Source organism: Talpa europaea, assembly GCF_964194135.1.
Source record: "Talpa europaea genome assembly, chromosome: 10".
Taxonomy (NCBI): Eukaryota; Metazoa; Chordata; class Mammalia; order Eulipotyphla; family Talpidae; genus Talpa; species Talpa europaea.
Genome location: NC_140077.1, coordinates 76,399,276 through 76,411,977, shown reverse-complemented (window position 1 = coordinate 76,411,977; position 12,702 = coordinate 76,399,276).

The following is a 12,702-nucleotide window of genomic DNA, read 5'->3' as shown; positions in this document are numbered from 1 at the left end:
GATCCCAAGTGTGGAAGGATGGAAGGCACCAGCAGTGGCGGGCACTCCAGTCTGCTGGGAGTGAGGAGGCTCGGCCAGGAGGGCATAGAGGAAAGAAAAAAGGAGGGGCTACTTAGCCTCAGTCCCAAGCCAAGTGACTGTGGAGGTGACAGCATGCTCCCCACCCTCGCATATGGGTGTCTTTCTTCTTCACCCCAGGAGATCCAGAGAGAGCACATTGCAGTATGAAGGCCAAGACCTCATTTTCCTGTGCTGGGGCTTAGCAGGAGTGCAGAAAGAATTGGGGACTGTAAGACCACAAGAGGGAAGAGCCAAAGAGTCCTAGGACCTGGGGTGGGGGGGCAGGGTGTCGCTGGCATGTGTGTTGCGGGGAGCTTTCTGTACCTTTCTTCATTAAAACATTATACCCACCGAGATGCATCACTTGCAGATTAACTTGGGACTGGTGAGTCAGAGAAAATATTCCCAGTGCAGAGTGTTTCAACCAGGCTCCTGCTGGGAGGATGAGGGGGTCTGACCTGAGAGGAGAATTGAGTCAGATGGGGCCCTGCAGCCCCAGGGGCAGGAAAGCCCAGACGGCTCATTCAGGGAGGGTGTGAACAGAAGAACCAGAGGCACCCCTGGGTGGGGGGACCACAGGATCACTATCGCCCAGGACCGACACTCAGGCCTGTAGCTCCCAAGGCCAGAAAAAGTCTGGGTCCAGAAAGTGCTGAGGGGGCCCCTGGGGAGGGGCTGAGAGTCCATCAAGTATGAGGGATCTGACCCTCACTTGGGCTCTGCTCTGGGGCCCTCCTCGTCTTCTCCTCAGTCCCCACTGACCTGCGTCAAAGAGGGGAGGGGAACCTCCCTTTCCGGGGAAGGACCTCTGTGTGATGTACCCCTGTTGTCCTTCCTCACCCTCCAGCATGGCCCTGATCTCCCAGACTCCTAGGAAATATTTGCAGGGGTCAGAGAGAGGAGGGGACCCCGGGGAAGGGGGAGCCTCTCTCCCAGAGCGTGAGCCCTGAGGCCTGGCTGGTGGCCCATAGAGCTGGAACACAGTCAACTCTTCACTCCCCCTGCTTAGATCCTGCTTTCTAAGTCTCCCCATTGCCCCCCTCCCCTTGCAGGTGCAGGAAGGAAGGAGTCTGAGTGCTCAGGGGTATGGAGGATGGATGTCTAAACACCTTCTGGGAAGTAGGCCTAGGGGACCTAGAGAGCTTTCTGAATTGGAGAGAAAGCTGTCTGTCCAAAACAGACCGAGAGTCCCCCAGAGGGACACTTGTCCCCCAAGTTCCTGGTGCATGTCCAAAGGTGAGATGCACCCACACCCTTTTCTCCACCGGTCTCTCTCCTGTGTGTCCGCCTGAGCCCACCTGCCTGGGGAGTGTGGCACCGCCCCCTTTCAAGGAGCTGCCTCTGTTACAAAAGCTGGTCTGTGTGGTGGTAGACAGGAGGGTGCTGGCACCCAGGGACAGCAGGTTAGGTGTCCCTGGGAAGGGGCTCGCTTACTTCTCTAACTGGGGTACGCTGACAAGGAAAAGGGAGCAGTCACTGACTTTTCACTCATTTTCACACAAAGCCCATAATCCCTTGCCCGTCCAGTAGACCAAGTCTGAGCATGAATTTAAAGATTTGGAGACTGGTTCTGCTACTAGTGGTACAAGCTGTGTGGCTTCCACAGCTTCTGTAAACTGTCCTAGTTGCCTAATCCAAGTTCATAAAGATATCCTCTTGTGTTTTCTAGAAGTTTTTCACTTTTAATTCTCACCTTTAGGTGTACCCATTTTGAGTTAAGTTTTGTATGTGGTGTGAATGAATAGTTCATAGGGAATATAATTTGTAAGGAATAGTTAAGGTGTTTTTTTCTGTTTTGATTGTTCCGTTGATATAGCACCAATTCAGGAAAAAAAGATTTTTCTTTCCCCATTAGATAATCTTAGAACTTTTGTTAAAAGTGAATTGATCATATATGTGTGAGTCTGTTTTTGAATTCTGTCTTTCCTACTCCTTTTCTGGGAAAGTTTGCATAGAATTGATACAGTATCTTCCTTAAATGTTTGGTTGCATTTACCAAAATAAAGCTGCTGGGCTAGGAATTTTCTTTGTGGGGAGGCTTGAATTACAAATTCAATTTCTTCAGTAGGTGGGCTATTCAGGAGTTGATTTCGTCTTAAATGAGCTTTGAAAATTGGTGACTTTCAGAGACTTTATCCATTTCATCCAGGTTGTTGACTCTTTGGGCATGTTATAATATTCCTTTTTTATCCTTTTACTATTTTTAGGATCCCAATGAGTCTCCTCTTTTGTTCTTGATGTTGATAATTTGTGTCTTTTTAATTCTTAATCATTTTGACTACTGATTTTTTCAACCAGTTTTTGGCTTCATTTATTTTTTCTATTGTTTTTATGTTTCCGATTTAATTGATTTCTGGCCTTTTTTTTTTCTTTCTTCTGCTTAATTTGGGTTTAATTTGTTTCTCTTCTTCTTAGGTTGATGAGTTGAAATGTTGGATCATTGTTTTTAAATTTTCATTCATTGATCACACATTTAATACTGTGGATTTTCCTTTAAACTGTTTCCACTATATCTCATACATTTTGATATGTTGTTTTTATTTTTATTCAGGATATTTTCTGATATAACATGATTTCTTCTTTAACCTGTGTACTATTTTGAAGTATGTTATTAAATTTTGAAATAGGTGGGGTTTTCAAATCAATCTCCTTATATTGATTTCTAGTTTATATTGTGGTTCAATAACATACTTTTCTTATTTAACCATTTGAAGTCTAAAGAAACTTGTTTCGTGGCCCAGAATGTGGTCTATCTCGTTCAACGTTCTCTGTGCATTGGAAAGAACATGTGTTGTGCTTTTGCTGGTATTATTATGCCAGTAATATTATGTAAATGCCAGTTAGGTCAAGTTGTTTGACAGTATAGTTCAAATCTTCTGTGTCCTGACTGAGTTCCATTCTAATTGTTCGCTCAATTACTGAAAAAGGCGTGTTAACACAGTCAGCTAAATTATGGATTTGTCCAGGGTGTATAATATCTTTAATTTACCTCCACTTACTTTCAAATGTCCTACTTCACATAAAGTTTAAGTGAACTATACTTCCATCCATCGATCTCAAGTTTTGCGTTTTTGTGCTGTTTTTTCCTTGTTATACCCTTTACATCTATTAGTTTATATAAAATTATAATCTCCAAATATATTGTTATTACTTCTTCTTTAAGCACACAATTATCTATCAAACATATTTTAACTGAGGAAAAAAGCCTTCATATTCACCATTTTCAGTACTCTCATTCCTTTGTGTAGATCAAAATCTCCATTTAGAATCATTCTTTTCTGCCTAACAAGCTTCTTTTAACATTTTTTGTTTTGCAAGACTCTTAGCAATGTATCTTGTCAATTGGTGTTTGTCTGGAAAAATCTTTATTTCTCCATTTCTTTCTTCGGAGTCTAACACAGATCTTTATTCAATATTTCATGATATAAATGTTCATAGAAGAGTTGAAAGAATTACACAGTGAGCTATATACCCTTTACCTGGATTCTAGGATAACATTGTTGTATTTGCTTTATTACATATGTAACCATCTATGTATCTGTCCAGTCATCTTTTAACTGGCCTTATTTTTAATACATTTCATAGTAAATTGCAGACATTTATCACCAAAAAAACACTTCAGCATAGGGCCTCCCCGTTGGCGCAGCGGTTGAGCGCTGGCTTGGGAAGCTGCCTGCAGCCTCTAAGGCGCCGGTTCCATCCCTGCTGCTCCCCGGCCACCAGAGGAGGGTCCCACCTGGCGCGCAGACCTCTCCCTCCTGCCGTCCGCTGCTCCCCTCAGCAGTGTACTTCGGTCCTTCTACCAGTTCCGCTCCCCGCTCTGGCTCTGGTGAATTCTCTCGCCCTCCCGCGTTTCTGACTATACCCAATGCTTGTGTGGACGAAGAAATAAATGGATAAATAAAAAATAAATGAATAAATAAATCTTAAAAAAAAAAAAAACACTTCAGCATAGCAGCAAGATTTTTTCAGGTATACTATCTGGCCTCTAGAGGGCGTCCAAATGCCATAAAATGCACCAGAAAGTACCTTAGTTTATATCCCCAAAGTGTCAGGTACTGGGGAGGTCTCCCCAAGAATTTGCACAGATGTTAAATAGTATCAATTAGATGAAAAGACTCATTATCTGGGATCCAGCAAGAAAACTTCAACACCTTTTATCTTCACCTTCGAAACTCCCCTTCCTCTTACTATATGTAATTAAATTATAAAAGAGAAAATACATCCTTATCTCCTCTTCAAATGATGTGTGTTATGGATGGCGGCAATTCTTTAGAGCAGAATCTCAGAAAACTAGAAGTCAAGATGTTCTATTTGGGGAACATGAATAGCTGGCAACATGAAATAAATGTTTTTTCATTTATTAATTATTACTCTCCACGAGGGCAGTGGCTTAGTTTATTATTTCACTATTTGGATTCTGTCTTTCCTACTCCTTTTCTGGAAAAGTTTGCATAGACTTGATAAAGTATCCTAGTCTAGAGGTGGAACTCTGCCAGACACATACTAGCGCTCAATAAGTTTTTACTGAAGAAATGAATGCATTCAAGTGCTTGATCCAAAGTAATCTTCACTTAGTTAATGTGATTACTTATCAAATTTAAGACAATTAACTTGCTATTGAAAATAATAAGGCTCAAATCGCTATGTAATACAGTAAATATCATTACATCTCAAAAGAGAAGACTCTTTTTTCCCAAATGCATACAGAAATATATACACATATTTACAAAAATAAATCTAAGTAAAAAATCAGAGCAGATTCTTATTCTACTGATTATCATAGAGCTGACTAGCAACTACTCATAAATGATCATGTTTCCTTACATGTGGCAGGAAATTCAGCTTAGCCTACATTGCAACCCCACCTCCTTCATTTTTTTTTTCTTTTTTTTTTTTTTTATAAATTTTATTGTTATATTCCCCATACAATTGCAGCCCCCCATTCTGACCCCAATCCCTCCCCTCCCACCCCCGCCCCCCTAAAAGTGTCTCTGGTTCATAGTTTTTTGTTGGTTTTGATTTTCACTTTCTTATAGTTATTCATTTTCCTGGTCCCTTATTTAAGTTTTCTAGATTCCTGCTATGAGTGAGACCATCCGGTATTTTTCTTTTTCTTTTTGGCTTATTTCGCTGAGCATGATCCCTTCCAGCGCCATCCATGTTGCAGCAAATTGCATGTGTTTATCTTTTTTGAATGCTGAGTAATATTCCATGGTATATATGTACCACATCTTCTTGATCCAGTCATCTATTTTTGGGCATTTGGGTTGTTTCCAAAGCTTAGCTATTGTAAACAGTGCTGCTATAAACATAGGGGTGCAGGTGTTCTTTGGAATTGATGTTTCTGTGTCCTTTGGGTAAATACCTAGGAGTGGAATTGCTGGGTCATATGGAAGCTCTATGTTTAGTAGGTCCAGAAATCTCCACACAGCTTTCCACAGTGGTTGGACCAGTTTGCACTCCCACCAACAGTGCAGAAGAGTTCCTTTTTCTCCACACCCTCGCCAACATTTGTTGTTGCTAGTTTTTTTAATATGTGCCATTCTCACTGGTGTAAGATGGTATCTCATGGTAGTTTTGATTTGCATTTCCCTGATGACAAGTGATGTTGAACATTTTTTCATATGCCTGTTGGCCATTTGCATTTCCTCTTCAGAGAAGTTTCTTTTAAGCTCTTCTGCCCATTTTTTGACTGGATTATTTTCTTTGTTGTTGTTGAGACTCATCAGCTCTTTGCAGATTTTTGTGATCAGTCCTTTATCATTAGTGTTGGGTGCAAAAATGTTCTCCCAGTTGGTGGGGTTTCTCTTTGTTTTTGTTATTGTCTCTTTTGCTGTGCAAAAGCTCTTTAATTTGATATAGTCCCAGCTGTTTATCTTTGCCTTCACTATCACTGCTTTGGGTGATGTGTCTGTAAAGATGTCTTTGATGTGCAAATCACGTAGTGTTTCGCCTATATTTCCTTCTATATATTTTATGGTTTCAGGTCTTATGTCTAGTTCTTTAATCCATTTTGAGTTGATTTTTGTGTATGGTGTGAGGTGGTGGTCAAGCTTCATTCTTTTGCATGTAGCGACCCAGTTTTCCCAGCACCATTTATTGAACAAACTTTCTTTGCTCCAATGCATAGTCTTTGCTCCTTTGTCAAAGATTAGTTGACCATAAACCTGTGGGTTTATTTCTGGATTTTCTATTCGATTCCATTGGTCTGTATGTCTGTTCTTGTTCCAATACCATGCGGTTTTGATGATTATGGCTTTGTAGTATAGTTTGAAGTCTGGGAGTCTGATGCCTCCATTCCCTTCTTTTTTTTTCAGGAGAGCTTTGGCTATTCGGGGTTTTTTGTGATTCCATATGAATTTCATCAATAATTGTTCTATTTCTTTGAAGAATGACATTGAAATTTTGATTGGAATAGCATTGAATCTGTATATTGCTTTTGGAAGGATGGCCATTTTAATAATGTTTATTCTTCCAATCCATGAGCAGGGGATGTCTCTCCATTTCTTTGTGTCTTCTTCTATTTCTTTTAACAGTGTTTTATAGTTTTCTTTGTATAGGTCCTTTACCTCTTTTGTTAGATTTATTCCCAAATATTTGATTTTTTTTGTTTCAATAACAAAAGGGATGGTCTTTTTGATTTCTTCTTCTTCAGATTTATTGTTTGTGTATAGGAAGGCTACTGACTTTTGCGTGTTGATTTTGTATCCTGCCACTTTACTGAACTGATTGATGAGTTGAATTAGCTTTTCTGTGGAGTTTTTGGGGTTCTCTATGTATAATATCATATCGTCTGCAAATAGTGATAGTTTGACTTCTTCTTTTCCTATTTGGATTCCTTGGATGTCTTTCTCTTGTCTTATTGCCCTGGCTAGGACTTCCAGTATTATATTGAAAAGCAATGGTGAGAGTGGACATCCTTGTCTTGTTCCAGATCTTAATGGAATTGCTTTCAGCTTTTCACCATTGAGAATGATACTGGCTGTTGGCTTGTCATAGATGGCCTTTATGATGTTGAGGTATGTTCCTTGTATCCCAAGAATTTCAAGGGCTTTTATCATGAATGGGTGTTGCACTTTGTCGAAAGCTTTCTCAGCATCTATTGATATTATCATATGGTTTTTATATTTCTTTTTGTTGATGTGTTGGATAACGTTGATTGATTTTCGGATGTTAAACCATCCTTGTGCCCCTGGAATGAATCCAACTTGGTCGTGGTGAATTATCTTATGGATACATTGTTGGATTCTGATAGCTAAAATTTTATTGAGGATTTTTGCATCAGTGTTCATTAGGGAGATTGGCCTGTAGTTTTCCTTTTTTGTGTTGTCCTTGTTCGGTTTTGGTATTAGTGTAATGTTGGCTTCATAGAACGTGTTTGGTATTGTCCCTTCCTTCTCAATTTTTTGGAAGAGTTTGTGAAGGATAGGCACTAATTCGTCTCTGAATGTTTGGTAGAATTCATTTGTAAATCCATCAGGTCCTGGGCTTTTGTTTTTGGGGAGGTTTTTGATTACCATTTCAATTTCGCTAATTGTAATTGGTCTGTTTAGGTGTTCTATTTCTTCTTTATCTAGCTTTGGGTGATTGTAGAGTTGTAGGAATTTGTCCATCTCCTCTAGATTGTTGAACTTGTTTCCATATAACTGTTCATAGTAGTTACTGATTATTCTTTTGATTTCTGCTGTGTCCGTTGTGATTTCTCCTCTTTCATTGATGATCCTGTTTATTTGTGCTTTCTCCCTTTTTTCCTTTGTGAGCCTGGCTAGGGGTTTGTCTATTTTATTGATTTTTTTCAAAGAACCAGCTCTTGGTTTCATTGATCTTTTGGATTGTTTTTTTAGTTTCAATTTCATTTATTTCTGCTTTGGTTTTTATTATTTCTTTTCTTCTACTGGTTTTGGGGTTTTTTTGTTGTTCTTTTTCTAGATCTTTGAGCTTCGAGATTAGGTTGTTTCTTTGCGTTCTTTCTTGGTTCTTGATGTGAGCTTCTATTGCTATATATTTTCCTCTTATTACTGCTTTTGCTGCATCCCATACATTTAGGATATTGGTGTCCTCCTTGTCGTTCAATTCAAAAAATTTTTTAATTTCTTCTTTGATCTCCTCATTAGTCCAATGGTCTTCCAGTAGTGTGGTTTTTAATCTCCATGAGGTAGGAAAGTTCCTTGCCTTCTTTTTATGGTTTATTTCTAGTTTGATGCCTTCATGGTCAGAAAAGATGGTTGATATGATTTCAATCTTGGTGTATCTGTTGATGTTTGTCTTGTGCCCCAGTATGTGATCGATCCTGGAGAATGATCCGTGTGCGCTTGAGAAAAATGTGTACTCCATTTTTTTGGGGTTTAGTGTTCTATAGATGTCTGTTAAGCCCAATTGCTCTAGGTCTTTATTTAGAGCTTTGGTTTCTTTACTTATTTTTTGTCTTGTTGATCTATCCATTGTTGATAGTGGTGTGTTGAAGTCTCCCACTACATATGTGTTTTCTCTGATGTCTGTTTTCAGAGAGGACAACAGTTGTCTGATATATTTTGGTGCTCCTTCGTTTGGTGAGTATATGTTAATGAGTGTTATTTCTTCTTGAAGTATTGTCCCCTTGATCATAATGTAGTGACCATTGGGGTCTCTTTTTATCTTTTTGAGTTTGAAATCTGTTTTATCTGATATAAGTATAGCTGTTCCTGCTTTCTTTTTTGGTCCATTTGCTTGTAGGATTGTTTTCCATCCTTTAACTTTGAGCCTATTTTTATCTTTTGTAGCTAAATGTGTTTCCTGGAGACAGCAAAAGGTTGGGTTTTGTTTCTTAATCCAGGCTGCAACTCTGTGTCTTTTTATTGAAGAGTTTAGTCCATTTACATTTAGAGTTAATATTGATATGTTAACATCTGTATTTGCCATTGTGTTTGTCTTTCCTTTGATTTTATTTATTTATTCTTTTAATAACTTTTTTTTTTTTTTGGCCTTCTTTCATTGTTATTCGTCGCTCTGAGGTTCTGGCTTTAGGACTCCTTGTAGTATTTTTTGGAGTGGGGGTTTAGTTGCAATGAAATTCCGGAGTTTCTGTTTGTCTGGGAAGGTCCATATTCTTTCTTCAAAGAGGAAGGAGAGCTTTGCGGGATAGAGTATTCTTGGTTGGCATCTGTTTTCTTGGAGTCTGTTGACTATGTCCCTCCACTCTCTCCTTGCCCGTAGTGTTTCTTCGGAGAAGTCTGATGTCAGCCTGATTGGTTTTCCTTTGAATGTTATCTGTTTCTTCCCTCTTGCCAGCTTCATTATTTTTTCCTTGTCCTGGATTCTTGGGAGCTTTACTATTATGTGTCTTGCTGTATTTTTCCTTTCGTCGTGGAAGTTTGGTGTTCTTCTTGCTTCTTGTATATCAATTTTCAGCTCCTTCTTCACATTTGGGAAGTTCTCTTCAATTATCTCTTTGAATATTTTCTCTGTTCCTACATCTCTCTCCTCTCCTTCTGGTATTCCTATAACTCTTATATTTCCTTTCCTCATGGAGTCAGATAGTTCCCGAAGTCTTTCTTCGTTCTTTTTCCTTCGTACTTCTCTTTCCTTTTCTGTTTTGGTTCTTTTTATTTCTGTGTCTTCAAGATTACTTATTCGTTCTTCCATTTCATCTATTCTGCTTTCATTGCTTTTCCCAGAATTCTTTAGTTCTTCCATTAATTCTTTGATCTCCTGCATTGCTTTTACTTCCCTCTTTAGGGACTCAATTTCTTTCTTCTGACCATTGTTTTCCCTCTCTAGGGACTCAATTGCATTCTTCTGATCGTTGATTATTTTTCCCTTATCATTGTTTTCCTTTATGACTTCTGTCAGTTTTTTAATCACGGCAATTTTAAATTCTCTTTCTGGAAGGCTCAGAAATTCTTCCAAGTTATTGTCGTTGCAATCTGGGGGCTGGCTTTCTTTTTGTGGTGTGCTTTTTCTCTGGAGAGTTGCTAGGTTGCGTGTGGTTCTTCTCCTCCCTACTGTCTGTTTTCTAATTTGCCGTATGCGTTGGGACACTGTGTTGTTGGGACTTGCCGGCATCTTGGGTGGGCTTCTCTGTTCCCCTCTGGTTCTTCCAGGAGTCATCTGTCAGTTTCAAGCAGCCTTTACTGGAGAAAGGTCCCTGTTCTAAAATGCCGATGTGGGGACACACTCCCCTGTGTGCCTGGTCTGCCCCGGCGGTGGGTTCCTGCTCCCCTCTGGGCTTGGACTGCAGGCCAGAGGGGGTCTGGCGTGGGCGAACTTCCCCCCGCTCACCTCTGGCTCCTGAGGAAGCCTTCTGCAGGTAGTCTTTACTGAAGAAATGTCCCTGTTCTAAAATGGTGATGTGGGACACACTCCCTGCGCTTCTGGTCTCAGGCACACTCTTCTGCGCGCCTGGTCTGCCCCGGCTGTGGGTGCTCGCTCTCCCTGTGGGCTCAGACTACTTGTTCAGAAGGGGCCCGGTGTGGGCTAACTCCCCAGCTGGCCACTAGCTCCTTCAGTAGCCTGTGCTGGGGTCAAGTCGCTAGGTGGCACCAGAGATCTCTCCTAGAGCCCTTGGGGAGCTGATTTTCCACCCCGTGGGACAGGGAGCAGAGCGGGGATGGTAGGGTACACCTCAACGGCTTTGGGGTGCTGTGTCTGCCTTGTGCCCCACCGTCGTGGGGAACCCACGCCCCTAATTTCGTGCCCCGGGTCTCAGTTCCAAAGCCCTCAGTTCCAGGACGCGGGCTGTAGCCCAGATCAGTGGCGCGGGAATGGCGCCTTTTGAATCCCGCTCCCCTGCCTGGGCGCCTTGTTCCTGCTCACTCAGGGAGGGCCTCCGCCCGGGTCTCAGTTCCAAAGCCCTCAGTTCCAGGACGCGGGCTGTAGCCCAGATCAGTGGCGCGGGAATGGCGCCTTTTGAATCCTGCTCCCCTGCCTGGGCGCCTTGTTCCTGCTCACTCAGGGAGGGCCTCCGCCGTCTCCCCGCAAGCCTAGGTCGCAGGCGCAGGGCCCTGGGCAGCTGCAATCCGAGCGCAGCTTTCGCGCAAGCTTACCGGGCGGCCGGGGCTGTGTGCTGGTGCTGGTCTCCTCCTGGGGGGCGGGGCTCTCTTTAATGGAGCGTGGAGCTCACCTCCGCGGTGGATCCTGCAGGGTTCGCCTCAGCTCCCGTTCACGGGGTGTGGTGGCTGAAATAGTTCCTTTCCACTCACAGTCCCGCTTGCTGCATCCGTTTTTCTTGTTGGGCGTTTTGGTTTGTTGTTTCCCTCGTCTCTGCCGGTCGGAGAGTGCCGCCTCTGTGGGCGGGGGAGGGGAGCAGGGTTCTGCGCTTCCCTCCCTTCTTGTCCTCTTTTATGGCAACTTTCTTCTTCGGGCAGTTTGCTGGAGTCGTCCGTTTATCTTCCGTGTCCCAGTTCTCACTGGGACCTGCCGCTTTTCCTCCCTATTAACTTTTTTTAATGGGAGATCTTACTCGCAGCGTCTCCTCGCCGCCATGTTGCTCCGCCCCTCTACCCCACCTCCTTCATTTTTGAAAAATACTGTCATTGGGCATAAGATTCTAAGTTGATAGTCCTTTTTCATTTCATTATCATTTGACTTGGAGTTTTTGTTGAGACATCTGCTGTCATTCTTCGCTCTGTGTCCTCTCCCTATCCCACTAGAACATGAACTCCATGAAAGCAGGCACTGACTCTTGTTCATTCTTGGAACCTCAACTTCTTGATTAGTTCCCAAAATACAATGAGCTCAAGTATTTGTTGTTTAAACCTGATGATGCAGAGACTCAGCCATACACATCTCTTCTCTGTTGACTCAAAGTAATCAAAATGAAAAGAAGTTTAAAAAAGGAGTAGGAGGCAAATGTTCAGAAATTGAAGTGAATGTCTGATTAAAATATAACCTTTGGGGCCTCCCTGGTGGCGCAAGGGGTTAAGCACCACACTATGAAGCAGTCTGTAGCCTCTGCAGCATGCGTTCGGTCCCCGGCTGGCCAGGGACCACATGGCACAGCAGACCTCTCCTGACTAGCCCACTGCTCCCCCCCTGCAGTGTACTTCAGTCAATCTGCCTGTTCTGTTCCCTGCTCTGTCTCTCGTGAATCCTCTCACCCCCCCGCATCTCTGGCCTGTACCCCAGCTCTTGTATGCATAAATAAATAAATCTTTTAAAAACAAATGTAACCTTTGGTCTTATTGGACTGAACCAATCTACCTTATTCCAATCTACCTAATTCTACTGGCGTAATAATACCAGCAAGAGCACAACACATGTTCTTTCCAATGCACAGAGAACGTTGAACGAGATAGACCACATTCTGGGCCATGAAACAAGTTTCTTTAGACTTCAAGTGGTTAAATCAGAAAAGTATGTTATTGAACCACAATATAAACTAGAAATCAATATAATGAGATTGATTTGAAAATGCCACCTATTTCAAAATTAGGATGGGAAGAAAGATAACAGTTAAAAAATGAAAAATGAAATAGTGTTAATATACAAGTGGTACTTGGATAGCTGATAGTTTTATTTGGGAAAATATATGTTGGATGCTTTCCTCACACCATATACCAAAATGTACTTTAAATGGATTAAAGAGGCAATAATAAATTATTAAAAGTATTAGAAAAAATATGAATAATTTTACATTTTATCTTGGATCTAGTACAAGATTTT